Below are 14,204 nucleotides of genomic sequence, written 5' to 3'. Positions count from 1 at the left end.
AAAAAGAACATTTGCTTGGCCTATATGTGAAATTGCTTTGCTACACAGATTTGCTTGATACAAGGAAGTAACACGTTATCGATAAACTCGTTTATGGTGGGACTAGAATTTATTCACATGTAAAAGTGCAAGACGCGCGTAGTACGAAAAAATGTATAAAACAAGCAAAGTATGGTGATCGTTTGTGATCATTTAAGATGAAAAAAATTACCATCCTAGACACTATTTTCTTAGCAATATTCACAAAAATACAGATTTGCATAGACGTTCGCGGTATAATAATACAAGTCACGGATATCGACGCGAACATTCTTTTAAGTATATTTTGCTCGTTGCGCTTTGTAAGACAGTATATTATCCATTCCTGAGTTGTAGCGTGATTCACACACCATTTCGTGTCTGCATGCGTGCATCGGCGCAGTTTGCGTTATAAAGCGGAGATTATGCAAAGATAAAACGCTCCATGTATCAGTTGCTACAATGTAACCATTCTATATCAGCTTGACATCTGTTTACTAATTTGTACCAATAAGTTCTTATCAATGATAGAAATTTACAAATGACTGTTCCTTCTTTTTTTTTACGGTTCATGTTTAAATTTTTCTAAAATTTATGTATTTGTCGTGTAGATATACAATTTTACATATACAATTATATTTTTCTTAATTAAAAAAAGTCAATGCAGTAATACGAAAGAAATGCTAATCAAAAATACATATATCGTCCTGAGACATGAAGTGAAATTTTTTGCGAAAGATTTCATAAAGATAAACCTTAGTTTGAAGTAAAATCTTATTCTTTTCGATTCTCCTTCGATTCTTGTTTTTTTTTTCAAAAAATTTTACTTGTTAATACAGATTAAGTAAGATTTATCTCAACATTTTATGAGCGCCTTTTCGCTTGTTCTTCGCGTGCAGAAATGACTAATTTAAGGTTGGCTCCCACTATATCTTGCGGCGTGCAAGAATTTACTCCGCACGACATAGCCGGTAATTACACACGGCATGGCTTATTAAATTGTACAACATCCGATCTCGTGATTTCCGGAACAATAGACTCTTTTGCTAAAAAATCGTAAACCTCATATCACAAGCAATAATTGCATTATATTATGGAAATATACAGGAACTTCGTTACGCCTTTTACCTGATTTTTTTTCTACTTGTTGTTATATTTATTAAATTTTTAATATTTGAAGATCCTTTTTTTCGAGGATACAATAGACATATTTTTTCAAGTAATTAAATCGTTTAGCACGTAGAGTTTAAATAAAATTATGCTTATTTTATATAGGCACGATTTCAGGAGAGATTATCGATTTCCTTAGAATTTTTTTATATTTTACAAATTGAGGGGATATTTATATATATATTTACCCTCGATAGAAATTTGCTAGAAACTTCTTAGTCGCTGGAACAAGTTATTTGAGGACTACTTATAATAAATTCGACGATTAACAAGTCTCTTGTCGTACGGTATATCAATGTTTTTCAAATTAACTTGATTAAAGACCCTTCCACGAGATTATTGCTTGATACTTGATGCGTGTCGAGTAATATTAATGCAGCTCGAAACGTCAGAAAAAAATTTTTGAATAATGTATTTCTCGCCAAGCTAGTATTTTATTATTAAAGATATATTTTTATATAAGTTTAGTATTTTATTAAAGTTTTCATTGTCTCTTATTCTTTTTTTTTGTTTAAGTAAATTAATTTTATAAGCCTTTGAAGCATTTAATTTTTGTAAATAATTATCAATATTACTAATTAAAACAAATATAGAGTAATAATCATTTTATGGTAAAAATGAAATTTGATAAATTTTATTGTAGAATGTAAATTTAATTAAAAATACTAAATTTTGTAAAAATATATTTATACAAAACTTCATACGATTAACACTATAAGATGTTATACCAATGATGTGACTGTAACGTCGTATGATTTTCAGTGGTAATAAATTCTAATGAAAATTATTGTGGAAAGTAACCGATTGTTATAGAGTTAAAATTCAATATATCTCGCCTACTTCTCACATACGTACAAACTCTAACGATGTCTTGTTGAAAAAGCTATAATTTTCTATTCAGAATTTACATAGATATATGTAGAATTGTAGATTCAATAAAAAGAAAATGAAAACGTATCTAGAATTCTCTCAAATAAATTTCCGAACATTTCTCTTCAATTTTTCTATTGAATATTCAGATAGAAAGACTGCTTGTTTAGTTTTTATTCAACATTCCATTTTTAAGAGCATTAACTATTTCCCAATCGTATCAAATACATATCAGTTTTTAATATGGATCGTTAGAAATAAGATTTTGCAAAAAGTTTCGTTTCAAAACATTTCCATACGTTAAATCGAACATGAATTCGCACGTTCTATTATAGCAAGTAGTTTCTATCAATTCAGAGGATATAAAGACTGGTAACGTGCAAAATGTCCTGTAATTGTGCTTATCTCTTTGAATCTCCTTTCCAGCAGAATCCATTTCCCTTGCACAAGTAGGAAGGCTTGATTTATTGAATAATTATACTACGATTATCTTGTTATAAATTTCCTGTGTTAATTAACGATTATTATCATGTAAAATTATAGGACGTACCAACTAAACCGTAACCATTTCTCTTTAAGAGGATTCTCTTAAAAGAGAAATGGAGCAATCTATCTCTCCTTATTAAATCATTTCAAATATATTAAAAAACATTTTAATGTACAATTTACAAATTGATTTTTCTCTTTTTCTTCTTTTTTCTCTTGTCCTTTAAATATTAATTTCTACGTTCTGCTTATTATTATGGTACATACATTGTCGAACGTTTTGCACAAGGAGAAGAATAATTATAATACGAATAATTCATTATCAAAATTTATGATGCCAATTAAGCAAGCTGTTTCTCCATCGTTTAAAGTTTTCTCAAGTAGCGTGCATAGATAGCTTCCATTTTTGTTCGTGAACATTTGCTCCTCATTTATTCAGCAAGTATTTCAGTATCAAGCACTGTAGTACTGATGCACTGTAGTACTGATGCACTGTAGTACTGATGCATATACTCATTATGGTTATACATTTAACAAAGCAACGATACTTAATATTATTGTATGAATTGGAAAGTTGTAGATATTATTGAAATATATCGTTATTTAACTACAAATTTGTTAACATGTCTTTTTTTCTGTCTTTTTCTATCTTTTCATGTATAATTAAAGAAATAGAATTTAAATTGAAATTTGTTTCAATATATTTCAATATTTTATATATTCTTGCATATTGTGTTTGCATTCTGTAAATTGTTATAGTAATTTGTACCATTCAATGAGATTCAAAGTTTCACAACTTAGCTCTAAATTGTTATAGTCAACGACTCAGTCAAGTCAAGAAATAAGTCAGTGAGTCAATCAAAAGTTAAATTGTCCAAAAATGCATAAACATTTACGATCTATTTATCACGCAGACTTCTCCTGTTGTTTGCGCGTAATTTCTTGCACGCTTCTCTCAATACGTCGATTGTTTATTTGCTCGATCAGGTGATTCTTCAACATCGGCACTAATTAAACGATATCTACATATGGTTCGTTATAATTTTCTTTTCTAGGCCGCATGTACGCGAAACCCGTAACGCGTGTTTTATCCATCTTCCGGCCGTGAACAATGTATTATACGATGTATTAGGAAATAATGATTCCTGCCAGCGATGCACGCGTACCTACTGATAATGATCGACACGTCTACTGAATACTAACTAATTTCGGTTTTTATTGTGCCGTGTGTACGTGTACATGGCGTTGCTTGCAATTAAAGGCGAAAAACACTTGCCCTCCTGAATGTTAAATATTTTAATTACTGCTTTTCATTATAACTGATTCATCTGTTAAAGGAAACTTTCCTTTTCGCAATGCCATTGATTCATCTATTAAAGGAAATTTTCCTTGTAGTTTTTTTTTTTTTATATTACTCACATTTGTAAGTTTTACGTATACTAAATATTTCTTTTTCCTTTTTTTTGTTAATTTGTTAATTTGTAGTGCCGACGAGAAGTTTCGATACACGTTCTTATTTTTCATACTTACGATTAGTCTGATACATTTTGCTATATATTAATCCCTGCATATTTTATAGCTACGTTAAACTACTTCAAAACACTTTTAATATTCAAGAATACTGTAGAAAATTAGAAAATCTATGAAATACTTTAAGGAAATTAGAAAATCTATGTATCTAACATGCACAGAACGTACACTTTTGATCAGTGTTGACAGATTCGAGCTGAAGTTTTAAGATCATTTGGTAATAGCTTTACAAGTGTCCTAGGTGGTAGTTTTTTCTTGATCTTCATGGTCGTAAAATGTTAATGATAATCAAGTTTAAGTGTATTGCGCCTCTTACGACATATAATTGATATTTCTCGTGATATATTTAAATAAAACGATCGTAAAATTAAATTAGTATGTCGCTAATGAACCATATCTAGTAGGATACGTATAGTTGGATTATAAGTGGCTGAAAGCATTTGGTTTAATTAATTCGAATTACTCTGAAATTATACAGAAGAATTCATATTGTGTGAATTTAATGTTGTCTTAACTTTATTTCCACATCAAAATGATCTTTTCGGTGTCGGATATTTGTTACTTTCATCGATATTTAAATATTTAAGAAATATTCATTACGCTATTGCAAGTAACATTATAAATGACTGAACTGAATGTATTATTCGTTTCTTATAAAAATATTTCTTTTTAACCATCAAATGGGTTAAAGGTTGAGAAATGAAAAAGAATAAACTTATCGTGGGATTTTCAAATGATCTGCCAAATTTGATGTTCTACATCTATTCTTAAAAGTCAACGTTATTGTACGTTATTGTACAAAATTATGAAATCACAGTGACGTCATGTAACAATTTAATTTTTTACAATTCACAAACGTGTGCAACAATTTCCAATAGAAATTTCGCTTTGTATTTCAAGAGCGATGTTTCAAAAAATTTTGTCCGATATTACAAATTTATACGTATTATTATATAAATTCATTTATTTCGTTCTCTTCGATTTGCGATGCTCTTAGACTTAAAATTCGCATGGAATACAAAGTGTACGGTCTGTCTGACCGGAAATTTTCGTCTGACGACCGATACGATTTTCGATGATTTTCGATATCTCAGTAAACTGCATTGCAGTGGTCACCATTAGAGACCGTACGTTATTAGGCCGTGAGTTAAGTATCGTCGAATAATCGTTGTATACAACGGATGACTATAGTTACGCGTCGTTGAGCGTTCGCCGTAATCGAAGATCGGCCGTGGCCGATCCATCGAAATTTCTTCATACAGCAATCTATTGCTATCTTTCATAAAACATACGAGCTATTGAAATTCTCTTGCATCGAGTTGTTTGGTAAATTGCGAAAAAACAAGTCGTTGTCATGTCGTAAAATGAGTTTTCGAGGGAACAATAACGGCGTATGATACGTCGAGATAAAGAACCATCTTTTCTGAAACTAAAGTTGTTCAAGGCCCGTGCAAGGATGAATATTACCATTCAACGTCTCCCTCCCCTCTTCTTTCTTTTATTGTTGCAGTTTGCAACACAGGAATTTCGAAAAGAACATGAAGGAAGCGAATGTAAAAGCTGAATGGAAAGATTAAATTTTATTTTACTTAATTGTCATTAATTCGCTCTTAAATTCATTTTGAATTCTTAAAATTATTGCCCACAGATGTGATTAACTTTAAGATATTGTTACTGTCCTCTTGCATTTACATGCTCTTTCTTTATGATAAATGGACTTGTAAAAGCAAGTAATTTGTGTCACGACGAATAAACTGAGAAAATTACAAACAGCGGAACTGATTATTAATAAATCTGCGGATATTTGTGCAATATCCAGTCGAAGAAGTATGGCTCAGGTAGAAATTTGTTTTCGTTACTATATTACAACAAACACTCTACTCTCCATATCTTATATATTCTTTCTACGCGTTCTTTGTGTATTTCTGCGAATACCAGTTTGTTAAAAAGAATAGCTTTTGGCAGAGTTCTTTTTTATTTTTCGAAAAATATCAGTAGCATGTAATATTCATTTTCAATATAAAGTGATACACTTATAATTGAAGGATATCCTGTTTAATTATTTTGAACATACACAGTGTCTTGTACCAAAATGAAAGTATATCGAACAAAATTGTCACAAGCTCGAAAATTTCGAGGGACAGGCCAATTGAAATCTGTTTTTGCTCTCGATGACAAGGAGACTCGATGGATTCGTGGTAGCGAAAGAAGGGCAAAGAGGCAGAACGGAGGAGCACAGTGTCGAAATGTAGGAGAGAGAAAGCTTAAATGACCCGAAGGTCATAAAATGGTAAACGGGCCTTTGCACGCCGGAGACATAACAGTAGGCGAGCCGATTTATATGCATTCTTTAGCTCGTGCACGCACTTTACGATATGTAAAACTAAAGGGGGTCGGTATTGTGCGGCGGCGGTACGCTGTCGTAAAGTGGCCATTTGAACCGCTTCAACTTTGAAAAAGACTTTCGAATGATATTACAAGTTTTCAGCCATTTCCAGCCAACTTTGCTATTGTGACTTTGCACGAACAAGCTGAAAAGGGTAGTTTATGATTTTTTTTTGCGATCATTATATTATGTATTTCAGTTTTAATAATAACTGATAAAAACCCCTTCGAAAAATGAACCGTTCATGCTGTTTTTGTTTATTCTTGATATTTTTCCTCCCTTGGGAAGGATAATATGCACAATGTATAATATTTCAATTGTAATATTTAACTTTTTCATGCGCGATTCAATACTTATAGCATATGCTTTTTTTTACAATTTCGTTTACATCTATCAATCGGATAACATGTTACTTAAAAAATAATATATATAACACATGTGACTAAAAAATAAATTCATAAAAAATTGATCAGCAATTGACGCTGAAGTTTGGTGAGTCCAGCGTTGAAGCAGTCAAATTGTTTGCTCGTTTATTTATTTATCTTTTAGATACAAAGATAGTGAATAGACACATAATATCCTCATCTTATTAATCGTTATTACTAGTGATTTATAAATAAGAGACGTAAAAGTCGGAGTAAAGTTATATTTTCTAATATTAAGAACAAGTGGAAATAGTTTATATAGCAAATGTTTGAGTGTTGTTCGATTATGAAGTAGCTGCGCGTGATTCTTAGGGCTTTACAGATTGACGCACGTGACGATAACCGGTAAGCTAGTTACAAACAATAAAGTGAACAAAGGGAAAGAGGGGAAAAATCGGCGTTTATCGATACATTATATTTAGAATGGTGTTACCGTTCACGACGAATCACGTACTTCAGCAACGTCACGCGATTGTTAGTGGTACCGGAAGTTATGGCAGTTACTGCAAGCCGCGGCAAACGCGGCAGCAGCTGCGAATCCTATTTTCGAAAGCGTTCAGCGATATTTCTACGCTCTTTTTTATCCGTGAAACGAGCGTATCAGCAGAAATTCGTTCAAAGTTCAATGATAGTTTTCATTTAGATAGATAGACACGAATATTTCGCTCATTGTCGACCCTCTATTAATTAGTTTTAGCTACTTCATCCAATTACAAATCTGGCAATGATGCGTCGATGGATCTGGGAGTTAATAATTGGAATAAATTATTCCTGCGATCGTGTATTATCGAAAACAATAAGTATGCAAAATAAAGTTCTCGAAATGTAGATGTATAATTTTTTTCTTTTGCACGATGTTATTATAAAAATATCAAACAATGTCACTGACAAATGATGGAAGATCGACAAGTATATTAAGGAGCTACATCCCTTAACACGTAATTAGAGTGCACGTGTTAGAATTACGGTTCCTTCTGACGACATTGAATCATGAACACCGAACGGATCAATAATTTTTCTTCGAGGACTATGTTATGAATTATCGAATGACGAACGATAAGAGCGCGACAGTCGAGACACCGAGAGAACGGATTCAACCAGCGACCGTGCATGCGAAGCCACGCTATTAAATATAATTTACGAGTGAAGCAGCGTTTTTATGCCCGGTTTTCCAGCTGAATTCAAGTTGAATTCATCTGGCTGACTGGAACTTTGAATAAATCATACGATATCGAATGAAGTACCGGTGCACGAAACGGGGAAGAGAGGACGAGCAAGAGAAAAACGAACCTTTATCTTGAACCCTCTTCACCGACGAAATGGAATTTTGTTATTCTTACGAGGGAAGTTTGACAAATGAAAAATTGAAAAAAATTGGAAAATTTACTTTGCGTAAATATAGTTTCTCCATGATAATGATAATGCAATGTTTCTTTTCTTTGCTGAAAACCAATTCTAGGGGTGAAAACGTCTCTTTAAAGAGATATTAATTTGTCGTACTATCGCGAATGCCTGTGAAATTGTATTTAAGATATAGAAAAAAAATTGAATTAGAAATCACATTGTCCTTTTATGCTTCGTACCATTGCGATGGTGAACAATTTTTGCAAAAGGAAAGAAATTGGAAAATTTTCCATCACCGTAAAATATAGACCATGAAAGACAACACAAGTTTTATAAATATGTCTTATCGTCAGTTGTGTCTTGACGATTGTTGCGAATTAAGGCGTGTGGAAATTATCTTCAGAAATGATTTTCTGCTTCTTCTGGAAGACGTACTTTTTGGATTTATGTCACTTTCGTCCCAAATATAATTTGCGTTAATATTCATTGATTATCTTATTAAGAACAACAGGGTTTACGAGGGAAAACTTAATGACATCAATTATTCTGACCAAACGTCGCAGTTACGATGTCGTTGGTATCACTTCGATTCCGTTTCTGTTTCAATGTTTACGGAAGCAATAATAAGGTCGGTGAAAGTTTCTGCAATTGCTCGACAATTTGATTCAACTGGAATAAAAAGCGTGCATACGTACAAATTGTACAAACGAAAAAATTCTCTGCAATTGCGAAATTTGTGTAAAACTCATTATCTATTAGAATTAATGCAGTCTTCGTGCTTGCAGTGAAGGGAAAAATTAATATAAAAATTAATATAAAAATTATTAAATTATTTAAAATTGACACGAGAAATTATGCATACTTACCAACGAAACTTCAGTTATACGTATTTTATTCGAACAGACGTTATTTGTTCTCGTTAAAAAATACATTGCCGGACCCAAAATGATCGACAGAATCAGTAACAATTTATGGAATTAATTTAAGAAAGAATTTTTATTGTTACGATAAATTTTATAATGTACCCTTCGTGATTATTTACTTGAATAATTTATTATTTATGTTCTTTTCATGTTCATACCGCGAGGTATTACATCATAAAGGTTAATTGTTCTGCCATGTATTTGCATTAAGCATAAATCACAGTAATATTAATGACAGGTGCTTTGATATTAATTTTTATTCTGATTTTTACAATTTTCTTCACTTTTAGAGTGACCACCGAACGTAATGGATGATAAAGTATAATTTGAGTTATTAAAAAAAAAAAAAAGAAAAAGAAAAAGAAAAAGATAGAATAAGTGGAACGCATTTATTGCCAGAGTTAATGATTATAAATGGATTTGTGAAATGAATAATCAAAGATTTTCAGCTTTCTCTTTTCGCAATAAATTCCACACAATTTTTAATACCAATTGCATTTGCCACGCTATCTCGGTTGGATTCCAATTTACATTTTAGTCCATGTTAGTTGACGAATAATCTTTTTCGAAACAATAATTACAGAGCGCTATATTCTTTCGATTCGAAGATACATATCGTACGCTGGATGATACATTTGAAGTGTAAATTTCTTTACTCGTAAAATGCACGTTAACATGCACGGCCAGTATCTTAATTTAATATCTTAAGTGCATATATTGTAAAGCCAGTTACAATGCAAAGTAAAATAACAGAATATTTTTGGTTAATGGCTTTGGAGGAAGTCTTTGATAAATAAATATGCCGAGTATAATTACCATGGATATTTGCAATTCTTATTACTGTACCCATGTCAGGTGCAATTATAATTGGAATCGATTTTTTTCACTTTACTATCTATATGACAGTTGCATGTCGATTTTATGGTTTACGACGATCACGAATCACATTCAAAATAAAGAAAAGCGTTCGAAAGTCTGTAAATTGCAAAGAAATTGCAACAGTAAATAAATGAAATATTTAGAAATTTTGCTTGGTTTACTGTTCACCAACTATTCGTTTATCTTAGTTCTTGCATTTGTTATACAAACTTGATAGAAGTCAGTCGATGTAAAATTAAAAAGCGAAGAATCGAGCCAACGAAATTCTCTATACCGTGTAAAGAGCCAATATCCTTTGGAGAAAAATTTTTGTAACAAAGTAAAAAGCAGAGGGAGAAAATCGTTCGCGGCGATGTTAACACGAGTTTCGGGTCTCAACCTAAAATTTAATGATCAACAAAAAGAATTGATTCGATCGATTTCACCGAAGCATCGTAATCCACCCAGAAATGTTGAAATCTGACAGGAAGCTTGAGGTCCACCGCTAACCGCAGGACCTTGAGAAATACAAAATAAAGAAACACCTCCGATATTCGACCACATCGTGCTCAATGTTTTTCATCTTTTGCAAATGCTCGGTACTTGTTACGATCTATCTGCTGGCGTGATTAAAGCGGCGAATAATTGCGCGTCCAATCGTTCGTTCCATTAACAAAAGAATCAGGTAACCGTGCACTATAGTTTGTATCTATCAGTGTTGAATATCGATTAAATATTTTAATTCCATCAGACGAAATTGGAGACACGGAACGAGGTTGTTATAATCGACAAGTAAATAGCTGACAATTTATCAGGCAGTTGTAAATTAGTCAAATTAATAGTAATGAAAATTACCAAATTGTTACCAAAACCAAAGCACGAGCCAATGGCCTGTAAACGTCTTTTCCAGCGTCATAAAGAATTTTTGTCACAAGTTGCAAGTTCAAATGAAACTTCGTCTAAAGTCTAAAGGATCCTTCATAGATGCGTTTACCCCTTATCGTTGATTCTCACGTCGGAACGAGCCGTCAAACAGTAGAAGCGTGAGGACGGTGTTAATTAACACGGCTGACGCGCTAGTGGCAACAATTAAAACGAGATGACGGCAGTTAAACGATGGGAGCGCAAAACTGGGAGAGCAAATTGGCATTGTGGTTGTGTTGCGCCTCCACCGTAGGGTGATACAGGGTCCTCCAAAGGTCCTTCTCTGTGTATGTTGCCCGTTGTGAAAACCACGCCTCGAGGGTTCGGCCATCTTGATGCATGAATGGGTGAATTCCTATTGGCTATAACTCGTCTGAATTCAGGGTGCTCCGTTCTTAGAATCCCCTTTCGGATCGTCTCTCCTTGCCTAAATTCCATTGTCCGGAGAACAGCTTGATTTATGAAAAGCGGACTGATGAACGTTCCTCCCACCCGTTTTCACGTCGATTTCGTTCCCTCATTGTTTTGGCCATTTTATCGGCAACACGTGCAGGCACACGCATAGCACATGTGACAACATCGATCGCCTGTTTGATATTCGAGTAACAGAATTGTTGAAGGATTTTCACTCAGTCGACGTGTTTGGTGCTCGGAGAATGATGGACACGGAGAAAATGGCATTGGTACTTCGTACTTTTTATTTATTATTAGCTATTTATTTTTTTAGCTCTTTAGATTATTCTTCGTTATGTTAGAGAATAAGATTTTAATTCGATTGTGAGAGGTGTTTAGAAATCTAGTAGACTGTGGATCTGACTGTGAGTCTGTAATTTCTTCAACTTTGCGAGATGTGATTTATTGTGAACATTATTTTCTCATCCTGAACATATAAAGTGTAGAAAATGGCCATAGTCATTAGGAACCTAGGAAACAAGTTACAAAGTGTAGAATGTGGGATACAGAGTATTTCTTTGCTTCAGGAATAAATTTGACAATCAATATAAATTGCTTCGTAAATTTTAAGTTGCCAGTTGTGTAAGTTGAATAAAAGTAAGACGTAGAAGTTAGTAAACCGTTGGGCAAATATTTTAAACATAATTAATACAGTAACCACTAATATTTTATCTTGCAATGAATATATTGGTTATTCTTTTAAAATATTGCATTCTATTGGAATTTTGCACAGCTGCCTAGTAAATATCAGGAAATAAAGACACTCTTTTCCCTCCATATTTGGGCAAAGTAACTCTTCCTTATTACGAGCCTCATTGGCCATCGAATGAAATTTATTACGTACTTTCCATTACATTTATAATTATAGATGAAGTAAATGATGATAACGAGAGGTTAAGTGGAAGGAAACGCAAGGATACGTATCGCTGAACAGAGAAAGATTGTCATACATCGTTATGATTTGGTTACTTTATGTAGTATAGTAGTATTTGCTATTAGTATATAATTTATAATGTCAATGAGAAAGTTACATAAGAACAACTATCTCCTCTCAAAATCGAGGTTTTGCTAAAACGTATCAATAAAATTAAACTGTTGCATTAAACAATATCAAATGTTTTATTGGCTATAAAATTACTTTCTACCTTTGAAAAAAGTGGAAATAATTTTTATTAAAATTATCTAGTGTATAAAGGAAATAAAAAATAAGTACAAAGTTGTACGGAAGTAAAATAAATTTATGTTTAATTAGTAATTTTTACTATATTCTTATTATTAATTTTATTATGTTTAGTTAGTAATTTTTACTATATTCTTATTAAATATTTTACTATATTCTTATTAAGTAGTAGATTTGTTGATAATAATTTTTAGATTATTAATCAGATTAATGATTGTTTTTTTTTTTAACAATAACTCTAAAAGTATTATTATTGTCCAATAAACATATTCATGAAATTATACATTACATAATTTCTACGTAACTTGGTATCGCTTCTACTTTCTCTTTAATCTTGCTATGAATTTAAAGTAACCTTAATTTCACACTCGTTCCAAAACGAACAAATGCAATTTTATTATTTAATAAAAAGAAAGGAAACTTCGTCGCAAAACAAATATTACCGATTATTTATTCATATTTTTCCTACTATTTTTTTCGTAATATGTTTGCGATTAAAAATAGTCCAGAAAGTATAGTAGGATTAAATAATTATCATATAGGGTTTAATATTGGTGTTTTCTTTCTTTCTTTTTTTTAACAGCCAGCAACGAAATTCGGAATATGCACTTCTTGAAGACGGTGAGAATGACTCAACCTAGTCGACCGTATCGTTGCACCGCGGCATGCGCTGCACCCACGGGACTGCCAACAGGACCGCCAACTTACGAGGGTCATGTGCCCTACATAGGGGTTGTACCACCTCCGAATCCTGTCCACTACAGGCCGTTTTTGCAGCCTGAGAATGCTCATATACCAGGTACTAGAATACCGTCCAGCCCAGATGGTCCTCCACAACATTCTACGTAGCCTCGGTGAGTTTCCCCGTCCGATTTAACTTCAACATCTAGACAGGAAATGTTCATATTTTATATTTTTCAAAAGAGGAAAGGAAAAAAAACTGGAATTTGAATGGAAATTTGTTTTGGTTACTAAATAACGTAGCGATATATTCCTTATTTTATACGTATGTACACAGTACTACATTGTCCATTTACGCATCACTCTGTATTAGATATTTCCTTATTTTTGTGTAAAATTTAAAATTTTAAAATTTTTAAAATTTAATTACGAGACAGTAAAGTATTTTTTATATGAATACTCGTTGCATCTTTCACAAATATATTATATTTTCTGAAAGTTTATTAATTGCCGTAGAACGCAATTGTCATGGTTATATCGATAATCTTTTCATTTGGAAATGAAATATATATGTGTATTGCAACTGAATTGAAAATCTTAAATAAATTGCATCGATGAAATCATCGTCGGAGAGGGTTGTCAAACGGTGGCAGAACCTAAAGAATGAAAGTAATACGAATTTCCGGCGGAAACCTGAAGCGGGATTAGTTTTTTTTTTTTTTATTAGAATGTAAAACGTTGTTCGTCTTGCTCTTACTTTATTCTCTCTAATACCCCTCTTTCGTTTGGAACGTTCGAAGTCAAAGTCATAATCGCAAATCCGGCACACATAAAACCGATTCTAAACTGCCCTTTCATTCGAGAGCCAGTCAGACTGCATCGCTTAGACCAGCAAAGTATTTCTCGGTCCCTTTATGTTTCCTTCTTCCGTTTCTTTCTGCTTCTTCTTCCTGATT

The 14,204-nt window shown here is 32.6% G+C and overlaps 2 protein-coding genes across 4 annotated transcripts in view; one reads left to right on the top strand and one right to left on the bottom strand.

Annotated features, from left to right (window-relative positions):
- LOC122529085 overlaps positions 1–14,204 on the bottom strand; it is a 295,075-nt gene that overhangs the window by 72,210 nt on the left and 208,661 nt on the right. The gene's annotated exons all lie outside the window — the stretch shown is intronic.
- Positions 1–14,204, top strand: part of LOC122529082 (doublesex- and mab-3-related transcription factor 1) — a 94,860-nt gene that overhangs the window by 57,624 nt on the left and 23,032 nt on the right. For all 3 annotated transcript variants that reach the window (XM_043654866.1, XM_043654868.1, XM_043654869.1), the window contains one exon: positions 13,151–13,421. The gene's annotated coding sequence lies outside the window, so the exon portion shown is untranslated. The remainder of the gene's footprint in view (positions 1–13,150; positions 13,422–14,204) is intronic.

Source organism: Frieseomelitta varia, unplaced genomic scaffold, assembly GCF_011392965.1.
Source record: "Frieseomelitta varia isolate USP_RPSP 00005682 unplaced genomic scaffold, Fvar_1.2 scaffold_277, whole genome shotgun sequence".
In the NCBI taxonomy this organism is placed as follows: Eukaryota; Metazoa; Arthropoda; class Insecta; order Hymenoptera; family Apidae; genus Frieseomelitta; species Frieseomelitta varia.
Note: the sequence above shows the minus strand (reverse complement) of the source record. Positions and strands in the feature narration are given on the sequence as shown.